Source organism: Lithobates pipiens, unplaced genomic scaffold (assembly GCF_037356315.1).
Source record: "Lithobates pipiens isolate NorthernLeopardFrog02 unplaced genomic scaffold, aLitPip1_a1.2 Scaffold_30, whole genome shotgun sequence".
NCBI lineage: Eukaryota > Metazoa > Chordata > Amphibia > Anura > Ranidae > Lithobates > Lithobates pipiens.
The window spans coordinates 69,037,763-69,053,920 of NW_027507791.1; positions in this window are offsets into that span (position 1 = coordinate 69,037,763).

The following is a 16,158-nucleotide window of genomic DNA, read 5'->3' on the forward strand; positions in this document are numbered from 1 at the left end:
TGTAGGCTAGGTTTCTTACTATCACGCTATGTCCCTTAATGACAGAGATAGATATTGATTTAACTGGTAATTCCATATCTTGGAGCACACCACGGGACACAGGCAACTTATTCATAGTCCTTGGGTTATAGGCTCATAACTTCAGGTGATTGGACACTGTCAAGCTTCTGAGGACACTCCTCCTTGAGGCACATCCCATATAACCCTGGCCCACTCCATGAGTCTTCAGTTTTGTAGCAACAATGCAAAGTAACAAGGACAGTTTAGGGAGGGTGTGCTGTATTTTATTCCAGGTATGAAATTTTCATGTACAGTAGACAAATTCCTCTTATCGTAAACACACTGTACAGGACACACTGGCAACTTATTCATATTGCATGGGATATCCCAAAGCAAAAGGGTGGGTAACTAGGCAAACTAAATCAACAGGCCCAACAAGGGTTCAATGTTGTGAAATATGAGTAAAGGCTCTTTACAGGAAAGGGCCGCTATTACACATCTGACAGACATGATGGCAACCAAAAAGGCTACTTTGCTGGAAAAAATCTTAGACTGAATATCCCTGATAGGGTTAAAGGGTGGAAGAATAGGGTACTGCAATGGGTTCTTAATATGGGAAACGCCTTGGATAAAAGGCTTTCACAAGGGAGTGCAAAGCCAAATGCCTTTGGAAAAGTATGAATAATACTTGGGTAATACTAGGGTGCTAAAAGTAGATTCTGGTCAAGATCTGTTTGTAGGAAGGCCGTAATGTGAGGTACAGAGGAATATCTGGGACTGAAGTGACTTTGCTGGCACCAGGCAGAATAAGATTTTCAGGTACAATAAATCTTCCTGGGCATTGTGTTTCTTGCTTTCAGCAAGGGTAGAGGAATCAGACTCAAAAATACCTCTTAACTGGGTTTCAAAAGCCATGCGGTTAAAGCCAGAGACTATAAAGCAGGGTGGAATAGAGGGCTTTGAATCAGGAAATCTGGTCTGCTCGAACTTTGAGTATGTCTGCACCAGGTTCTTCTGGGCTACTTTGGAACCAGATGAATCACCGGTTTGCTCTTTTGCCTATTTTGTGGGGCAGGCAACTTAGTATCTGCAGTGGAAGGAAGGTATAAATTAGCCTAAAATGAGGCCAGGGGATAACTAGAGCATCCATGGCCAGAGTTAAAGAATCTCTGGAGGTAGGTTTTGTTTTTGGACCACAGATATTGCTGGACAGTGAGTTTCTGTTAATGAAAGAACTTGATTTGCTTCTTTCAAGGCAGCCAAGCTCCTTGTGCTCCTTTGATTCATATATGCCACTGTAGTAACATTGACAGCACCCAAATTGGGTGTCCCCATAGAACATGGATATGCAATTAGCGGACCTCCAGCTGTTGCAAAACTACAAGTACCATCATGCCTCTGGGTGTCATGCTCGAGTCTTGCTATGCCTCATGGGACTTGTAGCTCTGCAACAGCTGGAGGTCCGCTATTTGCATTTCCCTGCCATAGAAGGAAAGTCTAGTGATGGAGGGAAAGCCTGAATGCTCTGAGCTCCAAATTGTTGATGAGAAATTTGGTTTTCACTCTTGACCATGATCCCCAAATTATCGAAAATTGGAAAAAACCCATCCCCAACATAATAGACCTGCGTCTGATGTAAGCACCTTCCAATTGTAAGGAAGGATGGATTTTCTCTATGTTAGAGTTGGAGTGCTCATCCACCAGGACAAGGAAGTTTTGAGGGAGAGTTCTTCAATGGAATAGGGCAAAAGGTACTGCCTTGAAGGAGACAACCAGGAGACCCAGAACTCTCATAGCAGATCTCAGTGTGGGATTTCTCTTGAATCTCAGGTTGTTGAGCATGAGCTCTTATGCCGCGTACATACAACCGGACTTTCCAGCAGACTAGGTCAGACAGGACCAGTCCGTCAGACAATCCGATCGTGTGTGGGCTAGTCCGAATATTTTTCGGGGAAAAATCCAATGGACCTAGAAATAAAACATGTTTCTAATCTTTGCAACGTACTCAAGTCCGGTCGAAAAATCAGTTTGTCTGTATGCTAGTCCGACAGACCAAATATGATGCAAGGACAGCTATTGGCTACTGGCTATTGAACTTCCTTATTTAGTCCCGTCTTACATCATCACATTCAAAAACTGACTTTTGAATGGACTAAGCCCGTTCGTGTGTGGCCAAGTCCGTTCGTTTGGAAAGTCCATTGGACCTCTGGTGAAAGTCCGCCGGGAAGACCGTCAGACCTAGTCCATCGAAAAGTCCGGTAGTGTGTACGCGCCATTAGAAACACAACTTTGAATGGAAGAAATTTTTTTTCTTGGAATGCATTCAGGATCAGACCCAAGAATTTTATGCTTTTTTTAAACTGAATACCTACGTTAGTGAAGGGGAAAATGCAGATCGGCATTTTGGATGTCCACAGATGTCATGTATTCTCCTTGTCTCAAAGAGGCAATTATCAACCTTGCAGAGTCTATGAAAAAGATTGGAATTTGAAGGATTTTTTTTTTTTTGAGGGACTTTAAGTCCAGGATAAGATGAATTCCTACACTGCATTTTGGCACTATGAACAAGTTTGAATAACATTTCCTAAACCTGTCTTGTGGCAGGACTGAACTCCTGGGAACACAAGGCTGTACAGGACATTTTGCAAATCTCTAATTGGACAGATTCTGGTTGATTTGAAAGAGGAAACGGAGGGTGGTCAATTTTTTGTTTTTAAACTATCTTGTACCCTTTGGAAACCACCATTTGAATTTGCAGTTCTGTGATCCAGAGAGAAGCAAACTTTAACAGATGTCCCTCCACTGTTAGGAGTGAAGGCACCCCTTCATTTTGAAGAGGGCTGTGGAGAAGGCTTGGTGGGCCATGGCTTGTGCCAAAAGAAAGGGCTGAACTTAGGCTTTGAAGTTGAAGCCTGGTTAGAGTGTGTAGGTACTTTGCATTTTGAGGAGCTGGGACCTCCTGAGAAGGGTGGTCTTGGTACTTTTTTTGAGGCAGTAAAACTTTCCCACCTACGATCGCTTTTTTGAATTGGTCAAGCGTCTCATCAGACAACTTATTTGGAAGCACATACACGTGAGGTGCATTTTACAGGCAGCTTTCGCAGCTCAAGCCTTCAGCCATAAGAATCCACACATAAGGATGGAGAGAAGTGGCACTCAAGATTTTTGTCTTGTGACATGTTCCAGGGAATCTATGTAAAACATAAGAGCAGATGGCAATTGTTGTACTTGTTCTGTAACAGCATAACTATGAAAAATAGGATTTTTATAACAGCTTACCTGTAAAATCCTTTTCTTTTGAAGTACATCACGGGACACAGAGCCATAGTAGTTACTATGTGGGCTATAGGCCACCTTCAGGTGCTGGACACTGGCACACCCTAAACAGGAAGTTGCCTCCCCATATAACCCTTTCCATACCAGGCGTACCTGGAGTTTTGTGGCAAAGCAATACACTTGTATACTAGAAAGAGGGGCGGGACCTCTGTGTCCCGTGATGTACTTCAAAAGAAAAGGATGTTACAGGTAAGCCGTTATAAAAATCATATTTTCTTTAATCGTACATCATGGGACACAGTGCCATAGCAGTTACTATGTGGGATGTCCCACAGCAATGCCAACTGAGGGGAGGGAGACACAACAAAATCAGAGAAACATGAGACTAGAGGAGTTATACTGATGCCTGCAGCACACTACGCCCAAAGGTGATATCCTCATGCCTTTTTACATTCACCTCATAGAATCTGGTAAATGTATGGATCGAAGACCAAGATGCGGCCTTGCAGATTTGAGCCAAGGAGGCTTAGTGATGCACTGCCCACGGAGCACTAACAGCCCTAGAGAAGTGCGTTTTGATTTGAGAGGGTGGAATCTACCGCTTTAAACCATAAGCTTGAACGATTACTTGTTGAATCCATTTAGAAATTGTAGATTTCAATACTGCCAGTTCTCTTTTAGGACCTTCAGGCAATACAAACAAAACATCCCTTTTCCGAATCCAAACAGTTGCCTTTAAGTAGACGGACTTCTCTCACCACATTAAGAGAATGTAGTGATTTTTTTCTTCCATAGAACAGGGTTCTGGAAAAAAAAAAAATGAAGCTAGAACAATATCCTGGTTTAGATAAAAACCTGATACTACCTTTGGTAAAAAGTTATGAGGACGCAATCCTACCTTATTCTTGTGAATATTAATATGGCTCTTTACAGGAAAGAGCAGCCAACTCTGATACCCTTCTTGCAGAAGATATGGTTACCAGAAAAACTAGTTTCCTTGTCAAAAAAAGGACCAAGGGAATATGTTGTATCGGCTCAAAAAAAAAGCTGTTTTTGTAATGCAGACAGAACTAAAGTATCAAGGGTTCAGGGGTGACCTAACCGGAGGATTAAGCCGTGTTACTCCCTGAATAAAGCTATGAACCAGAGAATGCGAAGCAAGTGGTCATTGAAGAAAATATCGATAAAGCCGAGACCTGACCTTCTGCAGAAGGTCAAGGATTCTACCTATAACCTATTTCCTGGGTGTCAGCCCCTGGTTTCATACCAGGAGACATGCTTTCCAGACTCCATAATATAGGATTATGGAGACAGGCTTCCTTGCATTAACCAAGGTAGATACCACTGAACCTGACAGCCCACGTTTCCTCAGAATGTGGGTCTCAATAGCCAAACCATTGAATTTAGCGTTTTAAAAGGTAAGATGGAATACTGGACCTTGCAAGAGAAGGCCTGGACGTGGTGGTAGGGTCCATGGGACCCCTACCGCCAACCTTACGATCTCTGCATACCAAGATCTTCTGGGCCACAAGAATCTCCGACTTCCCTTCCTGCTTGATCCGGCGAAGAAGTTGTGAATGCAGGCAGAAAAAGGAGGGAATGCATAAAACAGTAAAACTGATTCCATGGGAACACCAAGGCACCTGTTCTGCATGCTAGCGGATCCTTTGTTCTTAACACAAAGTTGATAATCTCCTTGTTGAACCTGGACGCAAAAAGATCTACGTCTGGAATCCCCCATCTTTGACCTATTGTCAGAAGTTATTGGGGTAAAGGAACCATTCTCCCAGGAACAACTGCTGACGACTCAATCGGACCGCCTGACAATTTTCTATCCCTAGAATGAAAAACTGCCAATAGGCAAGGTACGTTGTTTTCTGCCCAAGATAGGATATGATGATTCACCTCTGAGCCGCACAACTTCTTGTGCCCCCTTGGTGACTGATATAGGTCACTGCTGTGGCATTGTCGGATTGGATCCTGACAGAACAGCTCCGCAAATGAAATGCTCAGGCCCTCAGGACCAAGCGCTCTGCCCGAATCTGTAGAATGTTAATGGACAAGGTCATTTCTGATCTGGACCACTTCTCTTGAACAGTTATCTCTTTCAGGACTGCTCCCCAATCTAAAAGGTTGGCGTATGTTGTTACCACTTCCCAGGTAACTGTAGGAAGGATTTTTCCCTTTTCAGTTTTTTGGTTATTAACCATAAACTGAGGCTCCAGCGCACCTTTGGAGTCAGACAAACTGGAAAATCTAGAGCTGGAACCCTGTTGTTCCAAGCCGCTAAGATATCGTTTTGCAGCAGTCACGAATGAAACTGAGCATAGGGAACGGCCTTGAATGAAGCCTCCAAATGTACCTCATGCAAGCTGAATAGGATCATCTTGCCTCAACCACTTTAATTAGTTCCTTTATGGCCCTGATCTTTGCCTGGGGCAAGAATACCCTTTTCTGGGTGTATCTATGAATAGACCCAAGTCCGGTTTAGATTCCTTAGATCCAGAATGGGTTTGACATCTCTATTCTATTTTGCAGTGAAGAAAGGTTTGAATAAAACCTCAACTCCAGCTCTTTCATGGGGACCAGCATGACCACTTTTGCTAAAGTATGGTCCAGTGCTAGAAGAGAGACTTATTTTTCTCTGGATCTTAGGAACATTTGATCTGAGAAAATGAGGAGGAGACGGGAACTCTTGAAACCCCAGATTGTACTCTAGAGCTATTGAAGAAGCCACCCATCTATCTCAACATTCTTTCTGCCAGACCCTTGAGGACTGCAGAAGCGCCCCCCCCCCGAGCGAGTGGGGGTGCCCCCTCATAAGGAGGATTTAGTTTGTTTGTAGGTTGCTTTTGTCCCTGAGGATTACCTCTTGAACTTGACTTCTGAAGCCGTCGTGACTGCCTGGATGCTGATGCCCCTGGCACTGGAGAAGGAGCTTGTTTAAATTAAATACATTTACGCCTTTTCTTACCTTTCCACTAGAAATTCTTTGGATGAATTATCCAAGATATCCCAAACAGCTGTTCACCACAAAGAAAAAACAGCCAGGAGTCATATATATAACGCTTCAGCTGACCAATTTTCCAACCATAGCATTCTATACATATGTACCAGCCCAGCGAAAGGTATGAGGGCTTAAAGATAGAATCTCTCATAGCGTCTATTGCCAACATAAAGCTACTAGGAGCTTGTCAGAACCTGGGCCTGCTAAACAGGGATAACTTTGAGCACCTGTTTAAAACTAGTCTCTCAAGGATTTGACATATACCAATTATGGTCAGCACAGGCTGAGACACTCAACCTGTCAGGAAAACAACATATGGTTTTCTTTTTTTTAAATTAGGAATTCCAACTCTTTATCCATTGGATCCCCAAGTATCTGAGCATTGTCTGCCAGACAAGTCAAACTTTTAATCAGAATATATAGCAGCATCAATTGCTGATATCTTCCACCTCTAGAAAGTTTTTACCTCCATAGGATAAAGTGTGAAAAACTATTTAGGAGGGAAAAACATGCTTATCTGGGTGATTCCACTCAGAATACATGAAGAGACTCAGAAGAGTCGTCATCAGCCTGTTCACGGGCCTCAGAGAAAACATCTTCTTCCATCTCCAAATCCTCAGTTTGAGGGTCCCAGGGTAATGGAATGGAATCTGTCACATTTTATCCCAATCTTGGATGCGAGTAAAGTCACTAACCTTTTTCCCATTCTGTCATGGCTGAGAAAAAAACTTTCTAAATATAGGCAGGGGCTGCAGTGTTGTAAACAGTTGCAAACATTCCATGGCCCTTGAAGGCTCACTCTGACCAGCCACCCCCTCTCAGGGGAGGATGCCATTGCAGAGATAAGTTTTAGGCTTTTAGAGCTTGAGGGAGATCCATTTAAAGTTTCTTGCCCCCTTCCGATCATAGCCTGATGCAAAAAAGCAGAGGTACTACCAGAAGGATCGCATCCACTGCTTGAGTAATAGTCCAGCCACTGCTATTAATGCTCAGCCTGATGCGAACAGTAAATGTGTCAAAATAGGAATGCCTGTGTCACCAAACTTTCATGCCCCTCTTTGGTCTTGTGTCCCTGCGACAACTTGCCCAAGCAAAAATTTTGTTTTTAAAAAAAAAATACCCCTGCAGTGGACGCCAATGTTGCGCTAAGCGAGCGCGGGCCTCCGATCCGACGGGATCGGCTTGTGTATGAGGGGGGATGTGAGGAGGAAACCTGAGTCACCGCCATGCAGGAGCAGTGGAAGGAAACGGCATCGCCAAACGTTTTAGATCACCCCTTCCGTGTGAAGAGGGGGAGAGCTTAGCCCAGGATTTTCTGAGGTAAAACAGACTCACTTGTCACCCTTCACGATGGGTTCAGTTAAACCTTCAGGAACCGGGGACCCTAGGGGGAACCCACACTCATGGACCTGTAATAGCACCCTGCCAGTAAAACTTTATGGCTTAAAACACCAAAGTACTGGATCCCGTGGTGCAGCTCTCTAAAAAGAGAAGCGTTACAGGCAAATCCTTGTTTCTTCCACCACAAGGCCCGGGTACCATTCAATTCGGCCTAAAAGACACTCTGAATGGATCCGACTGCATTGCTAGCCTCAGCAAGGATTGCTCCAGTGGAGCTCAGCACAGCACATCTTCACTCGTGACCAACACCTTAGACCCTGGCGAAAAAAAACTGAGGTACTCCCGGTATGGGAGGGGTTATACAGGGAGGCAACTTCCTGTTTAGGGTGTGCCAGTGTCCAGCACCTGAAGGTGCCCTATAACCCACATAGTAACTAATGTGGCTCTGTGTCTCATGATGTACGATTAAAGAAAATTGGGTCATGTTGATTTTTTATTGTTCTAAAACAGTTAAAGAGAGCTTTAAGGATTGTCCCAAATTTTCTATCTGCAGATTCCTTGAAGGAAAAAACATCTTCAGCAGGTACAGAGAGGTCTGCTTGGGACAGATGGCAGGATCAACCACAAGAGTAGCCAACTTTTCTGCAAACTTTTTCCACTGGTGAGAGTTCAGCAAAAGTTAAGGACTGACCCAAGTTAGACTGCTCATTCAATCCGTTCATGAACAGGGTATGTTTAACAAATTTTTGTAGGTCTCTTTGTACTAAGTAGGGACATGGCAAGATAGGAGTGTCAAGATGCACAATGCCAAGGATTTTGCTGACAGAGGCCAATAGCTTTTTAATGTTGGCTAGCATATTGCACAAAGCTTCCTCTTCAACATAGCCACAATATGGGGGAAATAAATCTTCTGCAGCTTCTTCAAATACTGCCTCAATATCCTAATTTCCCTCTGATTCAGTGTCCTGCAGGGCTGATATATGTCGACTCCAGTTGAGAAACAGAAGAGGTAAGGCGTTTCTGAGCCCTGGCCAAATGCAAAGTTGATTGGATGGCACTCCACAGTATCGACAATGATCCAAAACACACTGCAAAAGCAACCCAGGAGCTTTTGAAGGAAAAGAAGTGGAATATTCTGCAATGGCCGATTCAATCACCCAATCTCAACTCAACTGAGCATGAAAAATGGTGAGGGGAGAGAAGTGGGACTTTATATGAAGCACCAACTTTTTTACTGCTATGTGCTTCATATAAAGTCCGACTTCTCTCCCCTCCCCATTTTTTATACTGTTAGGGATGGAGGCGGGCATCCCTTTGATGCCCACTTCACTTAAAGTTCCAAAAACGTATTTTCCTTATTTGATCAACTGAGCATGCATTTCATTAGCTGAAGATAAAACTAAAGGCAAAAAGAACAAACATGATTATGTTAATTTGACCAATAACATTTGAGCCCCTGAAAATGGGGGTACTGTGTAGAAAAATGGTTGCAGTTCCTAAAATTTGTACTTGATATTTAAGTTCAACATCTTGAATTAAAGCTGGAAGTTTGCACTTCAAATTAATTTGGATTGTTTCATTTAGTATTAGTCTGGTTGCTTACAGAGCCAAAAGTCAGAAAATTGTGCCTGTGTCCAAATATATATGGACCTAACTGTATATAGTCCAGGCTTTGCTCCATAGTTATGGACTTGTATAGCAACCTGTGGCTAAAAATGCGTAACTCTGAGTGCCAAGTTGAACAACCCACACAGAATCCAGTGCCAAAACAAAATTAAAGACCATTCCCAAAGCATGGCGTCTACATACAGTTCCAAAGGTTCCATCAAGATTGTACTGATTCGGATGTACTACTTCCATGTAGGCATTGGGCAGTGAGGGTTGATTGAAGAATTGGAAGATAAAATAATAAAACTAGTGAAGCCGATTTCTCTGCAAAGGAGAAGAGGTCCTTCATCTTTAGACACTAGCAAAATACTGGGGAAATCACGGAGTACGGCAGTTATAGGGAAAGCTCCCCAGAGAGAGCATGTCCTCAAAAGCTTGCCAGTGTCCAATCACCTGAAGGTACAAGCAACCCATACTCAGAGTATGTTGCGTTTTCTTTTTTTTATGGTAAATAAAAATAAATAAAATTAGCCAGATAAGATGTTGCATATTTCAACTGCCAAAATACTTTGAAACAGGAGCTCGTTAACAAATGAGAGGATCTGCTTTAAGTTTAATATTATTAAGATCAGAAAGTATCATTTTGTTTTCTTCTTACAAAACTGTGGCAAAAATATTCACCCAAAGGTAGTGGGCTAAACAGCTACTACTTTGGGTTAGAGGAGAACTAAAGAAATCCATTTACCGGCTACAAAAGCAGGAGTAAATGCAGAAACAATCAAATAATTTCAAATGCTAATTTGCATTATTATTTGCTACTTACTTGCCATGGACTTTACAAAAAAAAAAAATAACCTGATTTGGCTACTCAGGAAGGGTTTATGCCCTAGCCTTTCTGGAAGTTTCTAATTACTGTTTGTGCTAGGCCAGCTCCTCCACACAAAACCTTTCAATGTAGCTGTCATGGCCGAAGTGAAGCAGAATACTAGAGAGTCACTAGCAAGACAGGTCCCAGTCTGCGCATATCACACAGGCATACTTGACGATCCTACCATAACCACATATGATCCTGTCCTACAATAGCTGAGCAGGTTGCAATTAATGTTTATGCTGCCCAGGGTTACATTAAATTTACTGATGTCTGCACCTCTGGGTCTTTGCATATTTTGAAGAAAAAAATCTTTTAATGGTTTTAGGCCAATTTTTTTTAATTTTTTCTAAAAATACTTTTGCATAACTACAAACCTAATGCGCACCCCAATGATCACAAAGGTCATCAATTTCTGACTTTGGTACCAAAAATGTGATGAGCACTGGAATTTTTACTTCACAAGGTTAGTGACTTAAAATGATTGTAAAGGTAAAATATAAAAAAGAAAAATAAACTATACTTGCTCTGTGCAGTGGTTTTGCACAGAGGAGGCCTGATCCGCCTCTTCTCAGGTCCCCTAACAACGCTTCTTCCCCTGCTGAGTGCCTCCATTGCAAGTGGCCTACTATGGGGGCACTCATACAGACTTGCTCCCAAGCTGCACTCTGTCTCTCCATTGATACAGATTGTCATTCAGCCCCAACCTCTGCTCCCTCCTCGCTGGCTGTTATTGACAGCAGCAAGAGCCAATGACTCCTGTTGCTGACAAGGAGGAGAGAGAGCAGCTATGCTGTTCTCATACACAGCACTGGATTGACATCAAGCTCAGATAAGTATAAAGGAAGGGCTGGGGGGAAGCTGCACACAGAAGGTTGTTTACCTTATTACATACACAATGCATTAAGGTTAATAAAAATAAAAAAACACTACCTTTAGGCTAGGTTCACATTGCAGCGATGCGGGAACGCCGCAAATCCGCGGCGGGTTCCCGCATCGCATACCTCCCGGCGGCAGTTCACACTGCCCTATGCGAACTGCTGGGAGTGTCAGTGAAATGTTAATGACACCCCCAGATCAGTTTGCATATCGCAGTGCGATCTGTAAACTCGGGCAGAAATCGGATCGCATGGTGTGAACACCCATGCGATCCGATTCTGCTGCGGACCAAAAAAAGGGTCCTGTGCGAGTTTGGGTCGTGTACGATGCAAATTCAGCCATACTATCTGTATGGCTGAACTCGCATCGCACAGAGATCGGATGTGATTTGCACTGCAGTGCGGTGCGAATCACATCCGTTCTCATAAACCGCTGCAGTGTGAACCCAGCCTTAGAACCACTGTAAGAATGTCACAGCAGTTAGTAAATTTCCAGCAACATATATATCAGGAAAAAATTAGAGGATTTACCATCAACAGTGTAAACACAAATGAGAGGACTACGTTAAGAATTGATAAAGCGTAAAGCAAAAAGTTCTCCATTGCAGCCAGGTTCAGCAGGCTTTTCACACAGCTTACAGGCAACTGATCTTGTCATGTATACTGCCCTCTAGGTCCTGGCATGTTACTTCAGGGCCTGAAAATAAAAACCTAGCAAACAGAGTTCTAGGAAGAACAATTTTCAAAAAATAAAAATAAAATCATGAGCCACCAAACATGAAGTTCATTGCCAGTTATTTGTGTAGAAAAATAGGATTTTTAAAACAGCTTACCTGTAAAAATACCTTTCTTTGAAGTACATCACGGGACACAGAGCCATAGTAGTTACTATGTGGGTTGTAGGTCACCTTAGGTGATGGACACTGGCACACCCAGAGATAAAAAGTGCACTCCCTATATAACCCCTCCCACTACTGGAAGTATCTCAGTTTTGCAGCAAAGCAATACATGTGTACACCAAAGAAGGGAGGGACCTCTGTGTCCCGTTGTGTACTTCAGAGAAAAGGATTTTACAGGTAAACTATTATCACGGGACACAGAGCCAAAGTAGTTACTATGTGGGATGTCCCATAGCAATGCCAACTGAAGGGAGGGAGACAACAAAAAGTAGGACAATAAGAGCCTAGAGGACTAATACTGTAGCCTGCAGTATCCTGCGCCCAAGGTGATATCCTCATGACCTTTTACATCTATTTGTTAGGTACAGTTAGGGCCATAAATATTTGGACAGTGACACAAGTTTTGTTATTTTAGCTGTTTACAAAAACATGTTCAGAAATACAATTATATATATAATATGGGCTGAAAGTGCACACTCCCAGCTGCAATATGAGATTTTCCACATCCAAATCGGAGAAAGGGTTTAGGAATCATAGCTCTGTAATGCATAGCCTCCTCTTTTTCAAGGGACCAAAAGTAATTGGACAATGGACTCTAAGGGCTGCAATTAACTCTGAAGGCGTCTCCCTCGTTAACCTGTAATCAATGAAGTAGTTAAAAGGTCTGGGGTTGATTCCAGGTGTGTGGTTTTGCATTTGGAAGCTGTTGCTGTGACCAGACAACATGCGGTCAAAGGAACTCTCAATTGAGGTGAAGCAGAACATCCTGAGGCTGAAAAAAAAAGAAAAAATCCATCAGAGAGATAGCAGACATGCTTGGAGTAGCAAAATCAACAGTCGGGTACATTCTGAGAAAAAAGGAATTGACTGGTGAGCTTGGGAACTCAAAAAGGGCTGGGCGTCCACGGAAGACAACAGTGGTGGATGATCGCCGCATACTTTCTTTGGTGAAGAAGAACCCATTCACAACATCAACTGAAGTCCAGAACACTCTCAGGGAAGTAGGTGTATCTGTCTCTAAGTCAACAGTAAAGAGAAGACTCCATGAAAGTAAATACAAAGGGTTCACATGTAGATGCAAACCATTCATCAATTCTAAAAATAGACAGGCCAGAGTTAAATTTGCCCAAAAACACCTCAAGAAGCCAGCTCAGTTCTGGAAAAGTATTCTATGGACAGATGAGACAAAGATCAACCTGTACCAGAATGATGGGAAGAAAAAAGTTTGGAGAAGAAAGGGAACGGCACATGATCCAAGGCACACCACATCCTCTGTAAAACATGGTGGAGGCAACGTGATGGCATGGGCATGCATGGCTTTCAATGGCACTGGGTCACTTGTGTTTATTGATGACATAACAGCAGACAAGAGTAGCCGGATGAATTCTGAAGTGTACCGGGATATACTTTCAGCCCAGATTCAGCCAAATGGTGCAAAGTTGATCGGACGGCGCTTCATAGTACAGATGGACAATGACCCCAAGCATACAGCCAAAGCTACCCAGGAGTTCATGAGTGCTAAAAAGTGGAACATTCTGCAATGGCCAAGTCAATCACCAGATCTTAACCCAATTGAGCATGCATTTCACTTGCTTAAATCCAAACTTAAGACGGAAAGACCCACAAACAAGCAAGACCTGAAGGCTGCGGCTGGAAAGGCCTGGCAAAGCATTAAGAAGGAGGAAACCCAGCGTTTGGTGATGTCCATGGGTTCCAGACTTAAGGCAGTGATTGCCTCCAAAGGATTTGCAACAAAATATTGAATAAATAAATATTTTGTTTGGGTTATGTTTATTTGTCCAATTACTTTTGAGCTCCTAAAATGTGGAGTGTTTGTAAAGAAATGTGTACAATTCCTACATTTTCTATCAGGTAATTTTGTTCAACCCTTCAAATTAAACGTTACAATCTGCACTTGAATTCTGTTGTAGAGGTTTCATTTCAAATCCAATGCGGTGGCATGCAGAGCCCAACTTGCGAAAATTGTGTCACTGTTCAAATATTTATGGCCCTAACTGTAAATGTATAGACTGAAGACCAAGTTGCGGCCTTACAGATTTGAGCCATGGAGGCTTGGTGATGCACTGCCCAGGAAGCACTAACAGCCCTAGAGGAGTGCTTTTTTATTTGCGAGGGTGGAATCCACCTCTTTAACCATGAGCTTCAATGATTACTTGTCGAATCTATTTAGAATAGTAGATTTCTATGCTGCCTGTCCTCCTTTAGGACTTTCAGGCAACACGAATAAAAACATCCATTTTCCCAAATCTGAGCAATCGTCTTTAAGTAGACATTGACTGCTCTCACTACATCAAAAAATTTAGCGATTTTTCTTCCAAAGAACAGGGTTCTGGGAAAAGAGCAGTAGAACAATATCCTGGTTTACATAAAAACCTAATATATGATTTTTCCCTGGTTCCTCATCTGGTCAGAGCAGTGAAGGATGCACTGAGGTGGGAGGAGCCGGTGGAGGCTCCCTCTAAACAGAGGAAATATTTAAGCATCTTAAAAAACGAGCGCTCAAATTTTCTCTTTTTGGGTGAACTGGGTGAAATTATCTCGGATGAATGGAGTAAGGTCGAAAGAATTATTTTATCTCTAAGGTGCCAAGAATGTACCCATTCAAAGGCGCCTTGATGAGGTTGGTGAGACATGTCATGCTCCCTCTAGAGGACAGAGTTTCTTTCAAAGATGGTTTGGAGAGAAAAATCAATACTGATTTGAAACATATCTATATTACAGCAGGGATGGCCTGTAAGCCAGCATTGGCCTTGGCATCATTATTCAAAGCAATGAAGTGTTGGATGGATGATGTGGTTGCGACCTCGGGAAGCATTTCTCAAGAAGCGCTCAAGAATTCTCTGATACATGAGATGAAGATGGCGTCTTTCTGGGCGAGGCCTCCCTGAACATTATTCGCCTGGTAGCACGTGTCATGCTGTCTTCTATTACAGCTAAATGGACCTTATGGCTACGCCCTTAGGTGGCGGATCCTGCCTCTAAACAGGCATGGTGTAAGATTCCCTTTGAGGGTGCTTCTCTCTTTGGGAATAAACTTGATTCAGCTATCACACGTGCTACTGGGGGGATGTCTGGAGTCTTACCCCAGGATCGCCGTCTTTTAGGTCATAAGAGAGTCCAATCCAGACAAGATCCGGAGCGTGCTAGGGATGCACGTCGCTACAGGCTGGGTCGTGAATTTAGGAAGAACTGGGAGGAGAAACCAGCCTTCTGGTCAGAAGCCTTCAAAATCAACATCTTCCTGGGGATTAGAAGCGGCAAAATCTTTTTGATATAGAGCCTATCCAGGCAGAGCAAGTAGGGGTTCGTCTACTCTGTTTTTGCCACGTCTGGGCAGCCTCGATTCAAGATTATTGGGCCATCAAAACAGTTTCCCTAGGACATGACTGGGTATTCAGCAGTCCACCCACACATCGTTTTGTTCCCACAAGTCTTCCACATTCAGAAGAATAAAAATCAAGATATGCGAGGTATATGTTACAATCCGCTTACTGTTAGCTAACATCCCAAAATAGAGCAATATGGAAATTTTCCCCTTAGGAAAAGGCGGGACTTTTTAGGCATAAACTGTCACTCTACAATAGTTTATAGGAATATATAAAATACTTTTATTGAAACATAAGAAAAAAGAATATATACATTCATTTTTACATTACAAAATAAAAAAAACATGATTTCCTTCATATATTCATAAAACCATAAGACTGTTTTATACTTATTGTTCCAAAGGCGTACTCTTATCACATACGTATGCACATTCAGAAGATGTAAGAACAATTAAAAAAGATTTTGTGCGTCCAATGTAGCCTACGCGTTACGGAGTCATAAGCTCCTTCTTCAGGGATAGTTCATTTTTGCACATTTATTTTGAAAGAAGGAAAAGAAATCTAAAAAAAATATAAGAAAAGAATATATATATATATATATATATATATATATATATATATATATACATATATACACATATACACACACACACACACACACACTTTTTCAATGCAAAAGGGAGAGAGAGAAAAAAAAAGAAAAGGGGGGGAGGGGGCACGCATCACCTCTACTTTCTTCACCAAGGCGCAGATATGGGCCCAAAGGGGGGGGGTCACCTCTCTGGATGGAAACCGGGACCGCAGTGGTAGGTTGGCTGTGGAGGAGGAGGACCGAGAGTGGGATGAATGCATGTAATTACACATGCCTTTATTTAGTTACATACTAAAAATATTTTGTTGTAACAAAAGTATAGGTATAGAGAATTTTATGTGT